Source organism: Betta splendens, chromosome 4 (assembly GCF_900634795.4).
Source record: "Betta splendens chromosome 4, fBetSpl5.4, whole genome shotgun sequence".
In the NCBI taxonomy this organism is placed as follows: domain Eukaryota; kingdom Metazoa; phylum Chordata; class Actinopteri; order Anabantiformes; family Osphronemidae; genus Betta; species Betta splendens.
This window is the reverse complement of record NC_040884.2, coordinates 18,921,229-18,930,282: the sequence shown is the minus strand read 5'-3', so window position 1 is coordinate 18,930,282 and position 9,054 is coordinate 18,921,229.

The following is a 9,054-nucleotide window of genomic DNA, read 5'->3' as shown; positions in this document are numbered from 1 at the left end:
AACGTCCTACTTTGCCTAACGTCCGCAGGGCTTTGACCCTGTTTGGAAACTCTAATCACAGTTCTCTTATATCAAAGGGGAAGGAGGCTGGACTTTAGTTCCCGGGCAAAACAAAGCAGCAGGAACCTTAGTGGTGGAAGTGCATATTACGACGGTGGACATAGATCCTGTTTAGCTAAAAGCACTGAGCTTTAAATGCAACATCTGTCGCTGCACCTACAAGACAGTGATGGTCAAGGTCGCTCCTTTCATATTATAGGCCGCTGACTGTGTAATCACATAAATAACAAGATACTTAAAGTCATTTCACACTGAGTTCTGAATGTCACTAATACATATAGCTGTAAAAGTTGCTTACATTTCCAGACACCACATCAGAGTTTAAATTGGTTCCGCCTGAACTGAATAAGAAGACGCCTTTTCCAAAATGGCACTGTTAACTGAATGGATAAATATAAATGTCACAGTCGCAGTCTATTGGAGCTGTTTCACTGTTTTGTACCAAGTAATTCAAGCATGAAAATATACGGAGGGTTGAAAGGTTTGTGTTTGTCCTCGTGCCACATTTCTGAGGGCTTACAGTTGTGTTGGTGCAGGATGCTTGAACAAACACAGCATGTCTTACAGGATGAAAAGACGGATGGAGCTGAAATGCATGTGAACTAGTTCCCTTTTCTTCCTCATTCATTTCAAAGCTTGAACCCTTGGATCTAATGGTACATATCTTCACTCATGACCCTTTTTACAAGTGCTGTTGTGGCCCCGAAATGACATTCAGAGGCATTCACTGCAGCCCATAGATAATGATGTCAGTCGCATTTACTCAATTCCAATTTCAGTGGACCGTGTGGTTAACACAGATAAACCACCAGCGCCTCACACATATTCACAAAGGAGGAAAAGGGGGTCAAAAGGAGCAGGAAGCACCTAGAAGGTCCCCAAGGCCCCACACTCCTCCTTGCCTCAGTAATCCAACGGTAGTATTCATCAGTGCCTCAGGACAAAACCACTATAGTGAAGGCTCGTCTCTGTGTTGATGTTCACCCAAATGAATACGTTCCTCTCTATGTAAGAATTGGCAATCCAGCTCCTGGGACAGAAGCCTACAGGAGGAGAGTTTGTGTGGGTGTCAGTGTGTGAATCGCAACATGTGCATGTGTTCCTCTGCACAAAAATGAATGGTAGGTGAGTAAGTTACAATAGCAAGTTATGTTAGCAAGTAAAAATAAAAAAACAAAACAACGCCACGAGGAAATAAATAGACCCATAATAACCATGAAAGTAACTCTGCATATGGGAAATAGCTCCTAGCAACCGCCAAGCGCTGGCACCGGCGCCGAGGAGGTCTCAGCCGCATCAGAAGATAAAGCGTAATGCTACGACACTTCAAATGAAGAGCAGATCAAGCGTGTCATAGATTATGCTGTTAGTCTGGGGTGGATTGAATCATAGCTGAAGGAAAAGCCTGCTGGAGCGGCTGCTAAATTGATCTATCAACCTCACACCTGACAATTTCCCTCCAATCCTGTGTGAAATTATGACGGCAAACGTCCTAATCCACCGCCTGGAATAGTTAATTGAGACGAGAACGAGCGCAGCTGCATCCTGTTCAGCCTAATACAGGTGTCACAAACCGTGATAACGCCACACATTCATTCATGTGTCACCAGTCAATGCGCGCTCCTACAGTATGCGTCTATGGACACTTCACTGCTGTGGTGCTGTCTGGGTTCTCCTCTGGACGCGTCCGACCTTCTGAGCAGAGCTCGCTCTCGCTCTGACTCAGTGGAAGATGAAAGGGGTCCCAGCGTCATGGAGTGAAGCAGGCAGCTTAACAAAGGGCGCCGTAAAGACCCTCTCGCTGCAGCCCGAGGGCGTGGCACCTGGATGCGATCTCCCAGGTCCTTTGTTCAGTGACGGCGCCGCAACTGCTTCACAGCAGAGAGGTTTCACATCGAGATCCCAGACCCTCTCTGGCACCTTGTGTTATGCATTTTAAACAGCAGAAATGCTCTATAGTTCACGTACAGTGACATGTGTGAAAATGTTCTATGATAAACTACTCACAGTCCGAGACACAATGTACTGTACACAGGTGTGGCGGTATCTCTGGGTTTCAAGACGTGATGTTTCCTGCTGCTGACCTTTTAACGGTCGCCTCACTTTGAAGGGAAGCAGCTCGGCCTGTTATCAGTCGCTCAGGGAAATGACACCAGCGTGATAAGTAGTCTATCTACTATCTAGGAATTATTTTATGATGTGTATGCAGTCAACACACACACACACACACACACACACCAGATCCTGAACATATCAAGCCTCTCTTAAACCCGACGCGACTGTGCTTTAGATCACAGCACTCGTGTTTGGTGCTATTGTTCTGCCACGTCTGCACATGTGGCATGTTTACACAAAAGCTCTATTCAAAGTCAGCTGGACTCCATGTGGCCAGGAACAGCACACTGGTAGCAGCCAATGAGGATCCTAAATGACCCCCGGCTGTTTGTTCAGGTGTCATTCTGCACCAATCACAGCCAGTTGCTCCCAGGAACACGTGTAATAACATAATAAAGGTAATAGTGAGTCTGTATAAAGTTGGACAATGATTATCACCTATTACAGTGTTTTATTTTGATAGATCGTGTCCCCAGGCTAAACAGCACACAGACAGAATTAAGTGATGATGTCATTGACAGAAAGCTCCTACAGCTGCTTCAGACATCTCGTCATGACAACACACATACAGCGTCCATCCATCATGTGCTCTACTTGTTTAGGAGGCGTCGCCCACATCACAGGCCACACATACAAGTAGACAGTCGACCACTCACACGGATCCCATCGATCTCACACCACCTTCACCTGAGGTAACGTCCTCCCCGGCGGATTCTATAGGGGGCTGGGGTAAAGGGAAGCTGCACATGTTTCTATAAAGATTAGTGTGGGAAAAACCGCATGTGGAGGTTGAACGGTAAACTGTCTGCTCGCTGTTCTCTCCCTACAGTAAAACCAGCGTCAGAGCTCCGTTGTGTTTGAGGACTATGACATGAGACGCAGCAGGTTTAGACTCACCAACTTAACCTATCCATGCATCGGTTATTTAATATGTTTAAGCTAAGAGTAACCTTTCAACGCTGATTAGTATTATTATCACCTTCAAGTTTCTTATCTACTATACAGTATATGCTCATGTTCTTATAGACTGATCTTATCTGATGGTGAAACTGCTGAGGCATGTAGCTCTGGCTCAACACACAACGGTTAAGAGATTTTCTACACACCAGCACTAAGTCATTTTACAACAACGCTCATCTGAGCACTAGCTCAGGATCCTCCTAGTGGCCAGTTCGGGAAACGCAGGTTCGACTCACGGAACAAGGGCAGCCAGCAGATGGCAGCCACGCAACAGTCAATAAGCACCCGATGGAAGAAGACTTCTGTCCACAAGCTGTTGATATGTGTCCACGTGTGTCCGGCCCTCGGGCTGCGTGTTCACGCAGGATTTAGTGCAGGACGAAGGTGGGAAAAGGGATTTTCAGTCGCTGGAGAGTGAGGTGTCATGGTTTCATCAGCAGGTGCAACACAGCGTTATGGCGCCGGGAGGAGAACACGTGATGTCCAGCCTCGGTTAGTGCGAGGCACCTAAGAGAACAATTCAACCATTTGAATTTGAAAAGCTCACTGCAATTAAACATTTGCATGCTCTCTGCTGCGTTATCATATAAAAAGAAGAACGCTGCTGAGTGACGTTCAGTGACTGAAGGCTGATTATTTTTTGGTGTAAGTGGAAGCAGATATTTTTCAATTCTGAGCCGAGGTCTCCGTTCCGTAGCTCCTCTTTCAGATTCCACGAGTGTCCAGGTGACACCCCTGCCCGGTTGTGAAAGTGACTCTCGGTCCCAGTTTTGGCTCCAGTGTAAATCACCTGTATGACGGGGATAAAGGGTGCGTGCGTAGCTTTCTGCTGCATTTCAGGTCTTGTTTTCAGTTACGTAACGCGTCCAAGCCCATGTTCTGCTACATGAATAATGCGCTGCGTTATTCACCCTGTGTCCTGTTGGAAAACAGGATGGAACCTCCCTTTGTTCTTGCGCTGTTGTTGCAGAAACAGGTGAATTGCTTTCTACTTATTCTGTCATTACCTTCATTTTTCAAAGTGGGCGGTTTACGGTTCTTTTCAATCATGGAGCAAACGAAACCATCCAGTAATTGTAGGCAATTATTACTAAGTTCTTTTGTCGTCTAATTGCAGTTAATGAAATCACGAGGTAGTGAAACAAGGAGGATAATTTAAGCCAATATACATATCAAAAACTACTTCCAAGGCCGAGTGGCTGTGACGTCACCACACTCTGACTAGGATAATATCCCATCTCAACTTGAGCCCAGAGTAATATTGATCGGTGGTGAGCGTTTAAAGCATGTTTGGAGCCATTCATCAGCTGCTGCATGAATCCTCACATCTTCTATAGGAGCTCATTTACATTTCATAAAGAGAGTCTCTCATTTCGCTTTATGTTTCACTCGTAAATTAGCTCAGCTTTATTGTGAGGCTGCAGCGAGACGTCGAAAAGGGGGGAAATGGTTTGGGGCACAACTTTCATCAGCGCCCGAGTGCTTATGAGCCGCGCCGAGCAGAATGTTTTCTGGATCCAAGGAGTCAAATAAAAGCACGTTTGCGCGTCTTGTGACGCCCACTTGAGGCGTGCGAGTGCACATGAAAGACGAGGCGGCGGGTGGGGGGGGGGGGCGACGTGTTTGTGCAGGCTGCCGTTCATCATCCTGAGCAAACAGACGGGGGGAAAATGATGGGAAGCGTCCACGGAGCCACATACGGCAGCGTGGAAGCTAATCGAATCAAATGTTATTTACAGGCCGGTTTCACACATCAAGATGTGTCTCAGGCGGATTTATGGTCTGTGGAACAATGGAAAAGCTCTTCGTGTACTATAAGTGTTGAAGCTGAAGCCTCATTACAGCCCATATTTACACATTTATTGTCATAAATTTGTTATTTCCTATATTTATACACATATATTCGCTTCATTGTGAAATTACTCTTACCAGTAGAAAGGCAGACAATTCGCAGAGACATAAAGTTGACAGAGATCATAGACAATGAGACTTACAGGATATTAGACAAAGTCCTTGCTAATTGGCGTTTTAGGAAACAAACGAGAGTAGTTTAATAGGTTACAAAGAAATTAAAATGATCCTCTTTAATCAACGTAGAAGTTATTAACAGATTGGGAAGATTAAATGTGTTAAAGAACAGTCATTGGAAAATTGAAAATTAATTCCCGGCGGATCCTCCTCCTGCTGCTAATTAAAAAATAGAAGGAGTGTTGACAGTAAAAACTTTCCAATTGACTCGACCCCCCCCCCCCTTTCATTTGCGCTGCCTCAAAGCAGACTTCGCTATGAGAGCTGGCTTTGCACCGGTGCCGAGGAGGTCGTAAACAGCCAACACTTCACGAGGGATCCTGCATCCGTTTGCTTTTGCTCATCGCTGACCTGCTGACAGTTACACCGGCGCCGGTTTGCTCGTCGCATGTGAATCTGGACGATTCTTTCATTTCAATACAGTTCATCATATTCAAGAATAGTGCTGGGGCCCAAACAGTGGGATAATGCAGTGCAGCTCAATTCTAAGCGCGAGCTCAATAATAATCATGTAGTAGAATTCTCACAGCTTCAAATCACAACATTGCATTGCATTAATGGACGGGTTGTTGTACGGGAATGAATGGAGCTAACAATTACACGCGTCCATATAATGCGGTGAATGGTTGCAGGCTCTCGAGCGCGACAGCTGCTCAGAACACGCGAGGAGCAACCGCTCGTGGGACAGAACCAGCTGTGACGACGTGCGTTACGACACCAGGTCTCTGCGGCGGCGGCACCTGCAGCCACGCCGCGAATGATCTGCGTTATTGATTACGCGGCGAAAAGCCACGACGGCTCGCCTGATGGTGAAAGAAGGTCCGCTCAGACGCGCATATAGCAATTATCAGGTTTCCGCGATGGCGCGACCCGAGCGACGCGTTCACGGTCCACCTACACAGGTGTTTTCACTCACGCTGCCTAATTAAAGCTCTGCCCACATCTGTGTATGTGCAGCGCCCCCCGTTCCCTGTTATATAACCGCGGCTGCGCTGGGATCAGTTTCACCGTTTTTAATAGTTTTTCTGGCTCTCATAACACCCAGGTCTAATGGTCTAATCAGCCAGGATGCTGCTCGGTTATGCAAGCAGGAAGCTTCTCCATCGCCAGACTTGCAGATGCAGAAATCTAAACGCGTCCACGTGTTACAAGGCGCGAGGGCGGAGAGGCGTCAATCAAGCACACCTGCACGAGGCACAAACACCCGGGAAGAAACCCCTCAGCGACTCACACACGCTTTCAGCCTGACGTGTTTTCCTGTGAATTATCCTGACGTGACACGCGAGTCGTGGGGTGTGCGGCCGTCGTGTTGGGTTCCCCGCCCGCGGGACCGGAGGTGTCGCGCGCCTCCCCGGGAGCGGCAGCCGAGGGTGGCGCGCGGACGCCGGCAGGTGCAGAAGCGCTCTACTTTTGATCTCCGCGCAGAGTGCCTCGCTGTGATTATCCCGAGCGCGCTCGCTGCCTTTGATTCGTTTCGCCGCCGCTGCGTGGAATCCGTCTATTTTAGTCGAGCTACCGCGCGACTCTGCCCGTGTCTTCGCAGCGAGCCGGCGTTGAAGAGAACACCTACACCCGCTCAGGCGAGGAACCGCGTCGTGAGCCTGCGGGATTAGTCTGCGGTGCGCGTGCGTGCGTGCGTGGGTGCTGGACTTGAAGGGGGTTCTGTTCCTTGAATTCAAGGTTTAGCGGCCTTCCCAATCCAGCAGATATGGGAATTAATGCAAGTGGCAGTCGATATGTTTGTATTGATTGCAGCGACCGAGAAGCTTGAACCAGTTAAAAACACTTCCTGCTGCTCTGAAGTTACTCACATGAAACGAGCAGATGGCGTCTTTTTTAGCAGCCAGATCAGGTGTGAAGCAAATAAACACTGGACTTCGGCGGAGTTTGGCAACGAGCGGAGGCTGCCAGAACCAAACCGATCCAAAACCGAGCTTATTTTGTGTTTGCACTGATCATCCCGGAATCCGGTCCAAAATATAACGAGATGTAACGTGTGACTAAATACAAGCACAGTTTGGCTGCAGTGTGGTTCTGCTTTTTCCTCCCAGTTTGTGGTGACGATCAATAATTGCCCTGCAGTTAATCACATCAAACTGCCTCATTAGAGCCGACACACGTCTGCTCGGCTCTGCCCTGACGCTCTTTGCGTCTTCACACCTCTGTAACCCCCTCCTCGTTACCACGGAAATGTCTCCGACAGATATTTATATTTCAGCGCGTTGTCTGCGTTTTCTCGTTCATGATGTGCCATTTGTGAAACGTGCATTCTTAAGCCTTTAGGTGCCAAGCGTCAGTAGCAGGAGTTCTGTCTGCTCATCGTTGCATGTTCTCTCTCCTCACAAGCCGCTCCGCTAACTGTTGAGGCCATTCACACAGAGGCCAAATGGAAGACTGGTCTTTGTGAGCAGAAGAAGAAAGGGCCATAAATCCCTCCTCTCCGTCTTTGCAGCAACAGACGCACACAAACCTGCCTTTGCTCAGGTCAGATTGTAATAATTCAATATGAAACAGCCAGTTGTCAACAAGAGCCTTGTAACGGCATGGCAGATTGTCTCTATATATTTGTGTGTGCATGAAATGATTTTGAAGAACGGGGAATTTCAATGTTTTGGTGTTTGGCCTTTTCTCTGTGAAATGTGTGCATATTTTACAAACCCATCTTTCATCACTCAGATATTGCTCCGCACCCTCTTCCATCTGCCTTCGGTGCCGTGTTTGCGTTCGAGTGGGTGTTACCTCTACCTTCACTTTTCTGCTTTTATTTCCTGATGAATCAATTTGCTGCCGCGTTTCACATGAACGTGTCACCCAGGAAAGATTGGTGCCACGTGGGATGCAAAAGCTGGCATTTGTGGAGCTGGTATTTAGAAACACAACAACAGGAAGCACAATATAAACCAAACTGAGTTTTGTGCTGTCAAGTATAAACTCAAACTAACTGGGACATTTGCCTTTAAGATCAAGCCGAGAGAGAAAAGGTCAAAGGTCAAGCTAAAACCAAAGAGCTCCAAAAGGCTGCTCTCGATTTTAATCTTAAGTTTTATGGGTTAATGAGCAAACGATGAACCATGAAAGTATAGAAGAAGCTCTAACCCCACACATTCATCAGTGCTTTGCTTGAACACACCTGATCCAGGTAATCAAACCAGGTGAGTAGGACAGATTGTTCACATAACACCACTTGTACAGTAAAGTGAACTTATTATGGGAAAACTATTGGTTTAAGTAACAGTAGAATAATCTACATGTTGGTAATAAAATATTCTGTTCATTCCAACAAAATCGTGTGTTGAGAATTTATTATCTCACATTTATGTCATGACAACGTGCACCATCTCCCTCATTTGGAGAGCGGCTCAGTGGAGAACCTCACTTTTCCTGCCTTCACTAAATGTGTCTGTGTTAAATCAATACTGATAAATCCTGATGAGTCCCGATGCCGACTCCACATATGGCGCTCTAAACGACATCGTAAATCTCAATTACGCCGCGCAGCTGGGGTCCGTTTTTTTCAGTCACGCTGCACTTTGCTGCACTTTTCGGGGCGCGGGGGTCGACCGGGGCGGACGCACGGAGCCTGACGGATCCGTACTCCTGCGGTGACGCATCGATGGCAGACGTTCAACCCGACCCGTTCCCCACCAGAATGTGCCAAAGCAGCTTTGGAAGGTTTTGCATTTATGGTGATAAGGGCATCGCCGCACACAGGCCTCGATGGGAAATCCGTTCAAGGCTTTTACGAATTCGACCTCCCTGCTTGATCGCTGTCACGGCAAATGCCATGAAATAGATCCAAGCAGGAAATGCACAACAGGAAAACAGGTCCTGTGCAAGCATTAATGATCATTAGCCTCCTAATGGGGAAGGCAGAATTGGAATGTTGCATAT